This window comes from Ovis aries, chromosome 9, assembly GCF_016772045.2.
Source record: "Ovis aries strain OAR_USU_Benz2616 breed Rambouillet chromosome 9, ARS-UI_Ramb_v3.0, whole genome shotgun sequence".
Lineage (NCBI taxonomy): Eukaryota > Metazoa > Chordata > Mammalia > Artiodactyla > Bovidae > Ovis > Ovis aries.
Window position 1 is genome coordinate 82359560 of NC_056062.1, and position 15617 is coordinate 82375176.

General features: G+C 44.6%; 1 protein-coding gene across 1 annotated transcript in view; it reads right to left on the bottom strand.

The window, feature by feature from the left end:
- LOC121820316 (uncharacterized) overlaps positions 1-15617 on the bottom strand; it is a 50949-nt gene that overhangs the window by 33434 nt on the left and 1898 nt on the right. The window lies entirely within an intron of this gene.

The window sequence follows — 15617 nt, forward strand, 5'->3', positions numbered from 1 at the left end:
AAACTATGGAAAATTCTTAAAGAGATGGGAATATCAAATCAACTTACCTGTCTCCTGAGAAACCTGTGTGCAGGTCAATAAGCAACATTTGGAACCAGATGTGGAACAATGGACTGGTTTAAAATCGGGGAAGGAACAAGTCAAGGCTGTATACTGTTACCCTGCTTCTGTAACTTATATGCAGAGTGCATCATGTGAAATGCTGGGCTGGAGGAAGCACAAGCTGGAATCAAGATTGCTGGGAGAAATATCAACCGCCTCAGATATGCAGATGATAACACTAATGGAGTAAAATGAAGAGGAACTAAAGAGCCTCTTGAGAAAGGTGAAAGAGAAGAGTGAAAAAGCTGGCTTGAAACTCAACATTAAAAAAATTAAGATCACAGCATCTGGTCCCATCACTTCTTGGCAAACAGGAGGAGAAAAAGTAGAGTGATAGACTTTTATTTTCTCTGGCTCCAAAATCACTGCAGATGATGACTGCGACCGTCAAGTTAAAAGGCACTTGCTCCTTGGAAGGAAAGCTATGAGAAACCAAACCTAGATAGCATATTAAAAAGCAGACATGACTTGGCTGACAAAAGTCTCTATAAACAAAGCTATGGTTTTTCCAGTAGTCATGTACAGATGTGAGAGTTGGAACATAAAGAGGCTGAGTGCCAAAGAATTGAAGCTTTCACATTGCGGTGCTGGAGAGGACTCTTGAGAGTCCCTTACTCTGCAAGAAGATCAATTAATCCTAAAGGAAATCAACCATGAATGTTCATTGGAAGGACTGATGTTGAAGCTGAAGCTCCAGTACTTTGGCCACCTGATTCAAAGAGCCAACTTACTAGAAAAGACTCTGATGCTGGGAAAGATTGAAAGCAAAAGAAGGGGGCGGCAGATGATGAGATGGTTAGATAGGATCACTAACTCAATGGACGTGAATTTGAGCAAAGTTTGAGCAAAGTCAGAAAACCAGTGGAGGACAGAGGAGCCTGATGTGCTACAGTGCATGGGGTCACAGAGCTGGACACGACTCAGCGGCTGACGACAACAACAACACACACATACAAAGATTTGGTTTTTCCAAAGGTAAGATCATCCTATTAATGTTACTCTGTTACTTTATGTCTACATTTATATCATACAGACAGTTTTCCAAGTGTATACACATAACCCTAACTCATTAAAAAATAACTGCAGGCTATATTCTGAATTACAGATAAACCATAATTTATTCAACATTTCCTGACAGAAATTCAAATTGTCTTTTAGTTTTTTGGGAGTCACAAACTGAGCTTTAGTAAACTTCCTTGGACATAGAACCTTACATACTGGACCCTTGATTTCCACAGGATAAACAAACAGAAATGGCATTACTGAACATAACCTCTGTACTTTTTAATAGGTAGCTGGCTGTATGCCCAAAAGGAACAGCAATTCACATTTACAGCAGCAATGGATGAGTGCTCATCGTCTCACCCTCTTGCCAGATACACTACCAAGGTCTCTGATATAATATTTTGCCTATTTGATAGTCAAAATGGTATTTCATTGCATTTGATTACCGATAAAATTTAGATCTGTGCTCTTCTGTTATCAGGGTTTAACTCATAAAAAAGAGTGATGTGCAAGGCCAAACAATGCAATCTGCCTCTAAGGCTGGTAGTTATCCCTATAAGACAAGGGCAAGGTCTGTTGGATTCTGGGCAAAACCCACACTCAGTTAGACAGTAGGGTCTGTACCTGGGGCACCAGAGAAAGAAAGGAAGACACAGCTGAACTCTGAGGTGTGAATAACAGTAAATAAATGAAGAGGGAAGTGGGGTCAGTCTTACTAATGCTCAAAGGCTGTATCAAAACCAGGTCTTACAGGGGAGGGGGTAAGGAACACTGAAGACCAGATGCCGCTTTTACAGCCTTTGCCCCTCACTTGCAGGGTAAATAAGAAAGAAGAAAAAGAAATGAGAAAAAGAGAAAGAGGGGAAAAAAAACCAACAAATACCCAGTTTCCTCGAGTGAGGGCCAGGCTCCTGTAAGAGGGCGGGTGTCTGGAGCCTCTGATACAGGAAAGCAGGCAGTGCGGCCTCCCACAGCTCAGCCCTGTCTCCAGCTGCGAGTGAAATCTGAGGACCAGCCGGAGGCCAGTGTGGAGGGGCCGCCATCAGCTGAACCACGGCTCAACCAGAGGCGTGCCTTTGCACAGGTCGTAGAAGTTCTCTAAAACTTCTTTTTCCATTTTGAAAAATGAGAGAGGGGTTTGGAATTTCTGATGTGGAAGGCCACTTCCGATTCTAAGATTCTATAATTCCAAAGATAAAATGTTGATAGTTTTCTGATAATTCCAGCTCATCTGTAAGTGGTATCCATGAAAAAGTTGAAAGGTCGTACAATTTGCAGTCTAGGGTTCAGGTCCCAACCTGCCAGCTATGTGATCTTAGACAAACTCTGTGATTCCCCTTAGACTTTCCTCATCTATAAAACTGAAAAAATAAACCTCATAGTGTTGCTATAAGATTTAAGCATTTGAGAGGGTACTTATAAACTGCAAAGGTTAAAACAAACTCAGCAGAACATTCTTACTAAGTCAGACACTTGTTCCCATTTCTTCCCCTAGTTTAAACTTCACTAATCAGATACTTACATCATTCATTCTGAAAATATTGAAAGAATGTCTTCTGTTTTAGGCACTGGAGATACTTTAGTGAGTAAGACGCTGGAGGTCACTGACATCACAGGACTTGGACCTGAAGATGTTCTTTTAACATCTGCATCAGACAAGGAGATCTGGGCACGTAAGTATTCTAGGAAGCTACATAAAAGGTAAACAAGTTGTGTCCAGTATTGTAGGTATGAATTCAATAAATATGTGCAGAGCTCCTACAATAGCCCCAGACCTAAGGACCAGACACTGTTCTAGGTATTGGTAGGTTGAGCTCTGCACAAGACAGACCAGGTCTCTGGCCTTCTGAAGCTTACGAGCCACCAGAAGAGTTGAATCAAGCGGACTATCACTAATTATATGAGTACATATGACTTCCCTGGTGGTTCAGATGGTAAAGAATCTGCCCGAAATTCGGGAGATCCAGGTTCGATCCCTGGGATGGGACAACCCCCTGGAGAAGGAAATGGCAACCCACTCCAGCATTCCTGCCTGGAGAATTCCATGGACAGACGAGCTACAGTCCATGGGTTTGCAGAGTTGGACACAACTGAGCGACTAACATATATATATATATATATATATTTTTAATTACATATGTAAGGCACAGCCAAAGAGAAGTATGAGGCTGCTGTGAGAAGTCTGAACATGGTTATGGACCCAGGGCTGCGGGCCTCTTCCCGGGCTACACTCAGGATGGGAGCCATCATAAACTCTGACTTGTCCCCCTCATGTCTCATTTCTCCTTCCAACTATTCAGCCTGGACAAGTTAACCGCCTTTATCAAGGAATGAGATGTCTGGGTGGAGAAAATAACCACAACTATTTTTCAGGTGTGGTCAGTTGTTATGGCTTAATTAGATTTTTAAACAGCATTCACCCATTCTGCTAAAGTGTGACTCAGCTTCATCCTTCTTTCAGGTTCCTCTGAATTTACCCGGTGACTCACTTAACATAACGACTCCACAACCAGTAACGGACTATCAGCTGCCCTCTGACCGCTGAAGTATGGATCACTGTGCTGCGTTCTCGGCTGTTCATTCAACAACTGGGATTCTTTTACATGCAACATGGTCCTAGGTCCTTGCTTCTGGCATCTACAGTCACATTTGAAAACTTATATCAGGTACAGGTCATTTGCATCTCTCTTTGAAGACAGTATGAGTGGATACCATTTGATGAAAGGAGATACAGGAGCTCCCACGAAGGAGACCTCACTTCTGGCTCGAGTTAACTAGGGAAGCGGAGGCGGCAGCTCTGATGAGAACCTGCTTCATCCAGGGCATTTTATGTAGATTCTTGGATCTGATGTGGAATGCTGCACAAAGACCTTGGAGGTGGAGACCTTGAGTAATGGGAAGAATTAGGAAAGGCAAAAATGAAGTTTCAACTGAGAATTTATCCACTGCCCAATGCTGGTCAGGCACCCGGGTAAGCAGTGCGGACCTTGCAGCACAGGGCTTTCGGCAGGAGACACACACAAATAAACAGGCAATTACAACTACCATATGGTGTAAGGTGTCCTGAGATAGATAAAAACGCCGGGGTAATGGGAGAACACAATAAGGCGTATTTGTCAGGATTTGTTCAGTTGCACTTAAGCTAAACTGTGACGGACTGGCTTAGGTCACCAGGAACCTCAGTGGATCCAGGACTTAAGGAAGCTCTCTCTGTGTGTCACCATGTCCTGTAATTTTGTAGATGATGTGTTCTTCCAGATGAACGTTCTTTGACACAGTGACCCCAGATGCAAGAGGCAGGATTTCAGCTAGCTCCAGTGGAAGGAAGTCAGGGAGGGACTTTGGCCCTGCTTGGGCCATTCAGCTTTCCCTTACACTGTTGCCCAGGGAAAGGGAACTGTGATTAACATACTGGGTTTCTGCGTCTATCCCTGTTGGTGGGCAGGTAGAGGTGGGGGGCGGGGGTGGGCGGCACCTGGGGTGGGTGGGTGGAGAAATACATGCTGGGCTACCATGAAGAGGCCCTAAAGGGAACACGGGCTGGAACAGAGAGCAAGGCGTGTGCACGGTGAGTTCCTGGGCTGCTGGGAGATTAGTCTGGCCAGAGCCGGGGTCACACCCAAGAGCAGGGAGGGAAACTGAGGCCAGACCGTGCAGGGCTTTGAATGCCTGGCCAAGGACGCTAGGTCAGCCTGATGGGTACGTGGTGACGGTTCTGTGCAGAATCTTTCCCATTTTCCTGAAAATCATTCAGAGCAACAAGAACAGAGGTGTGAAACCCCAACAAGCTTAAATCTTTAGTGAATAAAACAAGGAAAGGAGAAATTTCAGACTGCGTATGGTGTGCTGTGTCACCCCCACCGCCAACAAACACAGGAAACTATAACGGGAGGCTCAGCAGGTGACCCAGGGAAGGGCAGAAATGGCACAAGGGTCCTGAGGAGGCAGGTCTCAGCAATGCCCAGTGAGAAGTCAGCCCAGGAGAGGACTCGGCCTGGGTGGGAACAGCTGGGTGAGCGGGATAAGGAGGAAGAGGGCAGGGACACTGGGGAGGAAGAAATAAATCTGTGAGTGACTGGGGCAGCCACAGTTGCAGCTCAGGAAAGCGAGGAGAGCAGGCAGGCAGGAAGGGGCAGGATGCCTGGGAATCAGTGGCTGGGGGGAGGGACCAGGATGAATGACAGGCACTCAGCTGAGCCAGGTTACAGCTCTAAACTGAGAGGACACCTTGACACACGAAGGTGCCACAAAGTCAGGTATACGCTACACGACAGAGGCAGGAAGCCTTGAGCCGAGAAATGTGCAAAGCTCCCTCGTTCCCATCATGGGATTCTCTTGCTAACAGTCATTTTAGAAAACTCCAACTCATTCCAAAATGATAAAATGTTAGAGGTCAACATTCAATCAAAGGCACTGTCAGGAACACATCTCTACAAAGGTACCGTTAGAAGAAAAATCTGAAGAGGAGCAACAAAACTTCCCTGCAGGCTAAGAAAACTCAACAGAAAAATGTGGCCACAAAGCAGAAGCAAGTTTTTTCGCAACGTCCCAAGATGAATTTTTACAAATATAACGAGGCAGCGGCAGCTAAGCAGGGAGCTGACAAAGCAGAAATGGTTCAAGGAGGGGATGGTCAGGTCAAGGACCAGAAGGGGACAGAGAGCGGGAGGGCAGGGGACAGAAACGGGTAGATTTAGGGAATAAGCGTAAGAAACATAAATGCTAGACGTTTCAGAACAAAAACCAATTACAAGGAACACAAGAGAGACCAGACACCACTCTGAGGGACGCCACGGAAGATACAGATAAATGAAACTGAAGATAAAGTGGAAATTAATAAACATCATTAGAGAGGGGGTGATGGGGAAGAAGACAGGCTAAGGGGAACTGCACAAACATAGGTCAGGGTAACTGAGGGAAAACCCAGACAAGCCAACAGAACCGATACTTTAAAATGAGCCCAACTTTAAGTAGGGATTGGAGGGAGAGCTAGGCCCAGGTCAGAGGCCTGAATTTAGTAGCGAGGTGGGGAGGGCAGGCCTGGCAGTCTTCTGCAAGGCTGCTTATCTGGGGGCAGGTCAGAGGCATCTTCCCTGGGGGCTCTGGGGCACTTCCCCTGAACTGCGGCATCATAGGAGGGACACAGTGGGAATGCACCAAGCATTATAGCATTATAGGTATATGTAGCATATACCTGCATATACGTGTTCCCTGGTCCTGGCTCAGCCCCTTGGAGGGCTTAGATACAAGGTAGCAATCAGAGAACCAAAACTACAGAGACTGATGTAATAAACATGTATCCAGCACCCAACTTTATAAAATCTTAACCTTTTACCATATTTGCTTCAGATGTTTTTAAGGAGAAAAACAAGTTTACCGATACAGCTGAAGCCAGTTGTGAACCCCTTGGATCCCATTCATCTCCACAACCCCCGTGAGATACCAGTAGCCTGAAATTGATCACTGCTTGCTGGCTTTTATGCTATTACTATATAAGTAAGTATCCATAATGATATGTAGTATTTCTTTCACAAGCTTTCAAACTTGATATAAAGGTATCATACTGAATGTTTCGACCTAAAATTTGCTTCCCCTCCACCAAATGTTTTTGAAATTTATCTATGTTGACACATGTGGCTGTACTTCATTTTAACCATAGCACAATATATCACAATGTATCCATCCGGTCTTTTGTCGATGAACCTCTGGAAAAAGGTCTGCCGATCATTTTATAAAACTAAAGCATATACCCAGCAATTCACCTCTTAGGTACCACTCAAAAAAAATGAATATGCTTGTCCACAAAAAAGAAAGAAATCAGACACAAAATATGTATATGCAAGATTCCATTTCTGCGTGTAATATATGCAAACACATATACATTCATATATATTCATAGTGTGACCAATCTATGGTGGAAAAAAGAACGGTGGCTGCCTCTATGAGGGTGAAAATGGGAATTAACAAGAAAAGGAAACTGCGGAAGTGACAGTTATAGTCTATAATTTGTCAGGAGTTTGGGTTATACAAGTGTATCTGTTAAGAAGGTATACTCAATATTTGTATTTTTTGTTGAAATTTTATCAAAGACAAAACTAAACAAATATTGAACAATGGAGAAAAGACGATCTCTTCAATAAGTAGTACTGGGAAAACTGGACAGCCGTATGTAAAAGAATAAATTTTTAAAAATGTATTAAAACCTAAATATTAAGACCTAAATACCTGAAACTTCTAGAAGAGAACACAGGCAGAATGCTCTTTGACATAAATCGTAGCGATATTTTTTTGGATCTCTCACCTGAGGCAAAAGAAACAAAAGCAAAAACAAACAAGAGGGGCCCAATTAAGTTTACAAGGTTTAGCACAGAAAAAGGAGACAATCAACAAAATGAAAAGACAACCTACTGAATGGGAGAAAATATTTGCAAATGATATGACCGATAATGGGTTAATAACCAAAACATATAAACAGCTCATGCAACTCAATATTAAAAAAAAAATTAAAAATGAGCAGAAGGCTGAAAAGACTTTTCTAAAGAAGACAGACGGACGGCCACAGGCAAGTGAAAAGATGTTCCAATATCATCAGAGAAATGCAAATCAAAAATCACAATGAGATGGCAATTCACACCTGTCAGAATGGCTGTCATTAAAATGTCTGCAAGTAACAAACGCTAGTGAGGATGTAGAGAAAAGGGAAACCTAGAGCACGGTTGGTGGGGATGCGAACGGGTGCAGTCACTGCAGAAAACAGCATGGAGTCCTCCATAAACTGAAAACAGAACTACCACACCATCCAGCAATTCCACTGCTGGGTCTAGATCTAAAGAAAACAAACACACTCGTTCAAAAAAGGTACAGCGAGCCCCAAGTTCATAGCAGCGTTATTTACAATAGCCAACACATGGAAGCATCCTAAGTGCCCATCAACAGATGAATGAAGATGGATATCTATAAATAATACTGCTGCTGCTGCTAAGTCGCTTCAGTCGTGTCCAACTCTGTGCGACCCCACAGACGGCAGCCCACCAGGCTCTGCCATCCCTGGGATTCTCCAGGCAACAACACTACCCAGACATAAAAAAAGAATGAAATGCTGCCATTGGAAGAGTGTGGATGGACCTAGAGGGTATTATGCTTCATGAAATAAGCCAGAGAAAGACAGGTACTATATCTTATCACTTATGTGGAGGAATCAAAACTGAATATAACAAAACAAATGGTCTGTTATATTCTCTCAGATACAGAGAATTAGTGGGTACCAGTGGGGAGGTGGAAGGACAGAGGGGCAAGATAGGGGCAGGCAATTAGCAGATACAAACTACCATTATAAAATAAATAAAGCACAATGTTATATCCCCTGTGCCCTACTGTACAGCACGGGATATAACAAAGGTTGCATAATAAATTTAAATGGAGTATAAGTTATAAAGAGTTGGACATGACTGAGTGACTGAACAACAACAGGTTATAAAAATATTGAGTCGCTATGCTGTACACCAGAAACTAATACTAGAAATCAACTATATTTCAATTAAAACAAAAAACAAATGTTGACGTCTGTTAATGCTATGCATGCTGAAGTATTTAGGGGGAAGTAAGTAAGTGTGAGTCACTCAGTTGTGTCCAACTCTTTGTGACCCCATGGACTGTAGCCCGCCAGGCTCCTATGGGTTGTATCCAGGCAAGAATACTGGAGTGGGTTGCCATTTCCTTCTCCAGGGGATTGTCCTTACTTAGGGATCGAACCCAGCTCTCCTGCATTGCAGGCAGATTCTTTACCATCTGAGCCACCAGGGAAAATGTATCCTAAATACTAAAACTATCCCAAATTGATATCCCCCAATTTATTTATTTATTTTTTGGAAATGCATCAAAAAACAAGATGGAATGATAGAAGAGGCATGGAAAGATCAAGCATAACAAAATGTTGATGAAATGTAGGCAGTGAGTATATGGGTGTTTATTATAAAATCCTTTCAACATTGCTGAACATTTAAAATTTTCCTATTAAAATTTCCTCCCACATTTTAACATTTAGCTCGTCTAAAACCAACTCTTGATTTCATCCTTCCCTGAAGCCACTTTTCCCTTCATCTTCCCCATTCTGGTAAGTGACAAATGTTCATCTAGGTGCTCCTTTGGGGTGTCCCTGTCCCACACATCTAATCCATCAGCACATCCTTTCAGCTTTACCTTCAGCCTGTGTCCTGAATGCAACCACCTCTCCATAAGTCTGCCACAACAGCCCTGTCCCAGTCCACACCATCATCTTTCACCTGGGCCTACTGGTCTAACTGGTCTCCCTGCTTCCACTCTCCCCCTCCGAATCTACGCTCCACACAGCAGTCGAGCTGATCACGCTAAAATGCATCCTCCTGCTGCCTCTTCTCCCACTCACTCTATTCCAGCCATCCTGATCTCCTCCTCAATGTCTATTAACTATGCCAAGGTTCCTCTGCTCGGAATTTTCTCCCTCCTCATCCACAGGGCTTGTTCTCTCACCTCACGGTTCTCCACTCATGTCACACCAGAAAGGCTCCTGAACGTCCATCTAATATAGTATTTCCCACCACATCCCCCATGCTGCCTGTATTTTTCCTCTGAGTTTTTACTACTATCCGACATGTTTGTTTCCTATGCGCCCCCACTAGAATTAACCTCCGAATGACAGGAATTTTTGTTTATATTACATATTATGTCCTCAGTTCAGTCGCTCATTGCAACCCCATGGACTGCAGCACGCCAGGCCTCCCTGTCCATCACCAACTCCCAGAGCTTGCTCAAACTCATGTCCGTGGAGTCGTGATGCCATCCAACCATCTTATTCTCTGTCCTCCCCTTCTCCTCCCTCCTTCAATCTTTCCCAGCATCAGGGGCTTTCCTAATGAGTCACTTCTTTGAATCAGGTGGCCTAGTGTTTGTTGAATATATGAAATAGATAAAATAGCACCTTCTCTGAGTCTATCCCGTTTCCCTCCCCATCTTCTCCTGCTAAAGTAGTCCCCTTGCTCATATTAGAATATTTTACCTTTTCCATAGCACTTATTTTTTTCACAATGTTTTTTAAAATATTTATTTTTATAAAATTTTTAATTGGAGGACAATTGATCACAATATTGTGCTGATTTCTGTCATACATCAACAGGAATCAGGCATAGGCATGTATCTGTCCCCACCCTCCTGAGTCTCCCTCCCCCATCGCACCCCTCCAAGTTGTCCGAGAGCATTGGGTTTGAGCTCCCTGCATCATATAGCAAGTTTCCACTGGCTATGTTTTACATATGGTAATATATATATTTCCCTGCTACTCTCTCAATTTCTCCCACCCTCTCCTTCCCCCACTGTGTCCACAAGTCTTTTTCTATGTCTGCGTCCCCATTGCTGCCCTGCAAATAGGTTCATCTGAACCACCTTTCTAGATTTCATATATATGCATTTATATGCGATATTCGTTTTTCTCTGACTTATTTCACTCTGTATAATAGGCTCTAGGTTCATGTACCTCCACCTAAAAATAATTTTTATTTATTTGGCTACATCCAGTACTTAGCTCCCACAAAAGTACACGGGGCTACAGGGAAGTCCCCATAGTGCTTATTAACAGTTATTTGTTATTTATTCTCTGTCAGCCAGTCAGTAAAGTCGCTCAGTCGCCTCCAATCCCATGGACTGCAGCATGCCAGGCCTCCCTGTCCATCACCAACTCCAGGAGCTTGCTCAAACTCATATCCATTGAGTCGGGGATGCCATCCAACCATCTCATTCTCTGCTGACCCCTTCTCCTCCCGCCTTCAATCTTTCCCAGCATCAGGGTCTTTTCAAATGAATCCATTCTTCGCATCAGGTGGCCAAAGTACTGGAGTTTCAGCTTCAGCATCAGTCCTTCCGATGAACACTCAGGACTGATTTCCTTTAGGATGGACTGGTTGGATCTCCGTGCAGTGCAAGGGACTCTCAAGAGTCTTCTCCAGCAACACAGTTCAAGCTCTCTGTTGCCGACCCCTCAAAAATGTAGGCTCTTGTGGGCAGTTCACGTCCTGCAGTTAACCGCGCCTGGCCCAGAGGGGGCCGATCCAACTCTCACCCTCCTGTCTGTTTCAACCTCCACGCAGAGCTGCTGGATTTCCAAGGCTGCTGTTTACCCCTGTTCTTTCCCTGCACTGGGAGCGGGGCCGGCCCCGCCGGCTTCAGGGCCAGCTCGCGCTCCCACCCGCTAGAGGCCGTCCTCCTCACAGGCCCGCCTCCCAGGTGACAGCCGCGAACAGCGCGGCCGAGCGGGCGCCCTGGGCCCCCGAGCCCGGGAGCAGCTCCGCCTCTAGCGGGCTGCGCTCGGCCGCGGCCCGGCCGGCCCTCCGAGCTGCCCGCGGCGAAGCGCTTCCCCCGGGCGTGCGCCGGAGTCCCGGCAGGAGGGCCGCCCCCCGGCGAGCACAGAGGCCGCCGTCGGCCAGGCCCCAGGCCCAGCGTGAGGGGCCCCCAGAGGCAGCCTGTCTCCCCAGCCCCCTGCAGCCTGGGAAGGGCCGTGGGAGAGGCCGGAGGCAGGAGGCCGAGGGGTGAAGGGGCGCCCTGCCTCCGGCCGCTGGGACACCTTCTAGAGGAGGCGTCTCTGCGTCTGGACGGATTCCCGGGGGGAGCTGGGGAAGACAGTAGAGGTGGGGGGAGAGGTGCAGGCGCAAAGGTCGGAAGTGAAAAAGGCAGGGAGGGGCAGGACGGCACCCCGTTGAATTTCGGCACCCCGCTGAATTTCCTGGGTTCGAGAGGCTATGTGTGTTAAGTAGGGGCCTTGGCCTTTAACCCAAAGTGATCCACAACAGGCCCTTGGCTGGGTGGTTAGATCTGTGCTTTAGAGAACGTGGGAGATACACTAGAACACAAAATAGAAGGGGCAACACATGTCAGGAAAACCACTTAGGAGATTACTGTAGTATTTAAGGAAAGAATGGAGTCCCGAACTAAGGGGGCGGGGCGGGGAGAGAATTTGGAAATGATGTGATGGTCAGGTCAGTTCAGTCGCTCAGTCCTGTCTGACTCTTTGCAACCCCATGGACTGCAGCATGCCAGGCCTCCCTGTCCATCACCAACTCCCGGAGCTTGCTCAAAGTCATGTCCCTTAAGTCGGTGATTCCATCCAACTATCTCATCCTCTGTCATCCCCTGCTTCTCCCACCTTCAATCATTCCCAGCATCAGGGTCTTTTCAAATGTCAGTTCTTCGCATCAGGTGGCCAAGGTTTTCAGCTTCAACATCAGTCCTTCCAAAGAACACCCAGGACTGATCTCCTTTAGAGACGCAAAGGTAATTGGAAGACAACACAGCACAGGGGGGCTGGAATCAGATTCCACTAGGGGACCAAGATGACTCCTAGCATTCTGATTTGGAAACTAGGTCTGCCCTTCTCAAAGTGTGTTCCATAGATGTCTGCTGGGGCGAGGATTCCGAAGCCCCTTTCAGAAGGACCAAAAGGTCACAACTATTTTCACAAAAAAATTAAGATGTTTGACTTTTTCAACACATTACTGTTGGCTCTGATGATGCAAATGCAACATCAGTTAAAACCACGGGTGCCCTAGAACAAATCAACTCAGCCAACTATACTAGCAGTCCTTGTACCACCACTCCCCAGGTCAAAAATAAAGCCAGTATACTGATAAATATCCATAATGAAGCGCTATAAAGAACAGTCTGATGGGTAATCCATTATTACAATCTGGAAGGATTGTTTTTCTGTAGTTTCGTTTTGGCTAATACAGATAATAAGGAAGTCTAATGAAATGGGGAGGGGGAGTTTTATTCCTCTCTTATATGTGAGAAATGTTATCATTTAGCCACATTCATTGTTGTTTAACTTTAAATCAGCCCTGAAACAATAAATAGGTATTACCCTGACCAAAGTTAGAATTTGAGCAACAAGATATAAAGAAATCATTGGATGACTTAATAAATGAAGAGGAGACAATTTCCCACATGGAAGAATTCCAAATGAACCATGTAGATACTTTACCCTGAAGGAGGGGGCATAAGGACCCACTCCTTAGGTGTGGGCTAAATACGGTGACCTCCTTCCCAAGAGTAGGTATATAGTGGAGTGTGGGGGGCAACTTTACAATGGAAAAGCCTGACAAACAGGACCAGATGATCAAGGTCAACAGCAGCAGTTCATAAACCATGATGATCGCATGGAGCTTCGATATGATGTGATGAAAATGACACTTTACCTCTGTGATCTTTTCTCCAAACCCATAAACATCTAATCATGAGAAAAACATCAGATAAATTACCATAGAGACATCCTCCAAAATACCTGATCAGCACTCCTAGAAACTGTTGAGGTCATCAAGAACAAGAGTCTGAGAAACAGTCACAGCCAAGAGGAACCATAAGAAGACATGACTTCTAAATGTGATGTGTGTATCCTGCCACAGTAAAAAGATATTAGGGTAAACTAAGGAAATCTGAATGAAATACAGACTTTAATTGTTCTCAACTTTGCATAACAATAATATAATGCATCGATATTGGTTCATATGGTAACAAACACACCACAGTAAAGTGAGATGTCAATAATATGGGAAACCGCCATGGTGGGGGAGGGTGGAAGAGACGAGAGGAGTTTATGGAAGCTCTGTTCTACCTGCTTGACTTTTCTGCAAAACTTTTCTAAAAGATAGTTTATTGATTTTAAAAATCCTAATATTAATTGGGAATAATTCTACCATCCATCACTCTAACCTTACAGAATTTAAGTTCTATAATGAGATATCCTATCCATAATTCAATTCAGTATTTACCAAGCTCCTATCAAGCATGCCTCTGAACAGGTGGGTACTGGCTGTAAAAAAAAAAAAAAAAAGAAAAAAAAACAAGGCCCACCGCCTAGTTGAAGACAAAAGACATTTTAATTGTTTAATTGGTAATTACTCTCCTGAGAGGTGAGCATAATTGAAGAGCACAGAGGTAGGGCAGAGAAAAGGGGCAGAAGCAAGAAATAATTGGGACTGGGCCTAATTTTTTTTCTTTTTTTAAATCTGTCCTTCTAGGAATCTCCCCCCCACCCCCTTTTCTTTCCTTTTTGCTGAAAATGAAAGCACTGTAGAGGCAACAGTTTATTTACCATGGTGTTTTAACGTTGCATGTACAATGGACAAAATATACTTTAGAAAAGGCCAAAGTTTCTAAAACTGTTACAAGTATAAAGGAATTTCATACATTTCAAAGTAAGTAAATATTAAAACTGGGATGAGTAGAAAGAAGAGGGAGCTAAAAATGAACATATACAAATACAAAACAAAGAGAATATATTGAAAGATGATACCTAAAATAGGTACCCAAAAGGACGACTACGAGGACAAAACTTTGGGAAACAGCAGTTTTATAACCTGCATGTCTGTGAGTATAAACTAGGAAGGGGGGTGGATAGGAGAGTGAAGATAGCACTTAGCATCTGCTCTCTGATAGGTACGCATGCAAGAGGGTCTCTATTGTAGCTGCTCAGTGGTTAAGTCGTGTCTGACTCTGCAGTCCCCATGGACCGAACCATGCCAGGTTCTTCTGTTCTCCACTGACTCCAGGAGTTTACTCAAATTAAGGTCTATTGTGTATACAGAGGGTGTCTATACACATTATAAAATTTAATCTGAAACAGCCCTTGAAACGAGGGTCTGTTTTCTTTTCTCCGTAAAACTCAGGTTTACAAGGATTAAGATGACTTACAGCAGAGCAAAATGCCACGATTTGTCCACCTGAAAGGCAAGCCCTGATCATTTTGGTTCTCATTTAAGGTCCTGGTAATATGGCAGAATTCACCCTGTCCCTTTCCACACAAAGCAGTCTTAGGATTTTAATGTCTCCTCTACTAGGATCCCACCCTGTTCACTTCATAGTCACCGCCATGGTCCACAAAACACTTCTAATAATGGTGTCTCATTTACTCGTTGGCCCGACGCTGGGCTTCCAAACTTCCGGGAGTGGTTTTCAGAGTCACTACCAAATTCACTCACGGAGACCACCAGTTTTGCTTACGTTCCAGTCATAAGCTTGTTGGAACCTCCCATTTCTTACTATCACGCTATTAGCTCCCTAAGCTTTACACTGGAACAGCACAGCGTTTTGAGGTGACTACAAAAAGGAGCCAGCTCCCCTCTCATCGAGAAGACCATCATAAACCATCCTAAGTAGTATGAAGTTTCCTGGGCCTCTTCTGATTCCATGACACCTTTTTGTGCGCTAAGTCACTTCAGTCGTGTCCGACTCTGTGCGACCCCATGGACTGTAGCCCAGGAGGCTCCTCTGTCCACGAGGACTCTTACAGGCAAGAAACCTGGAGCGGGTTGCCATTTCCTCCTCCAGCGCATCTTCCCGACCCAGGGAATCGAACTTGCATCTCTCTTGCCTCTCGCACTGACAGGCGGGTTCTTTACCACTTAGCGCCACCTGGGAAGCCTGTGTCACGTAAGACAAGACCTTTATTTCCTCACGGGTAAATCTGGGAGGGAAACAAATAAATTTGC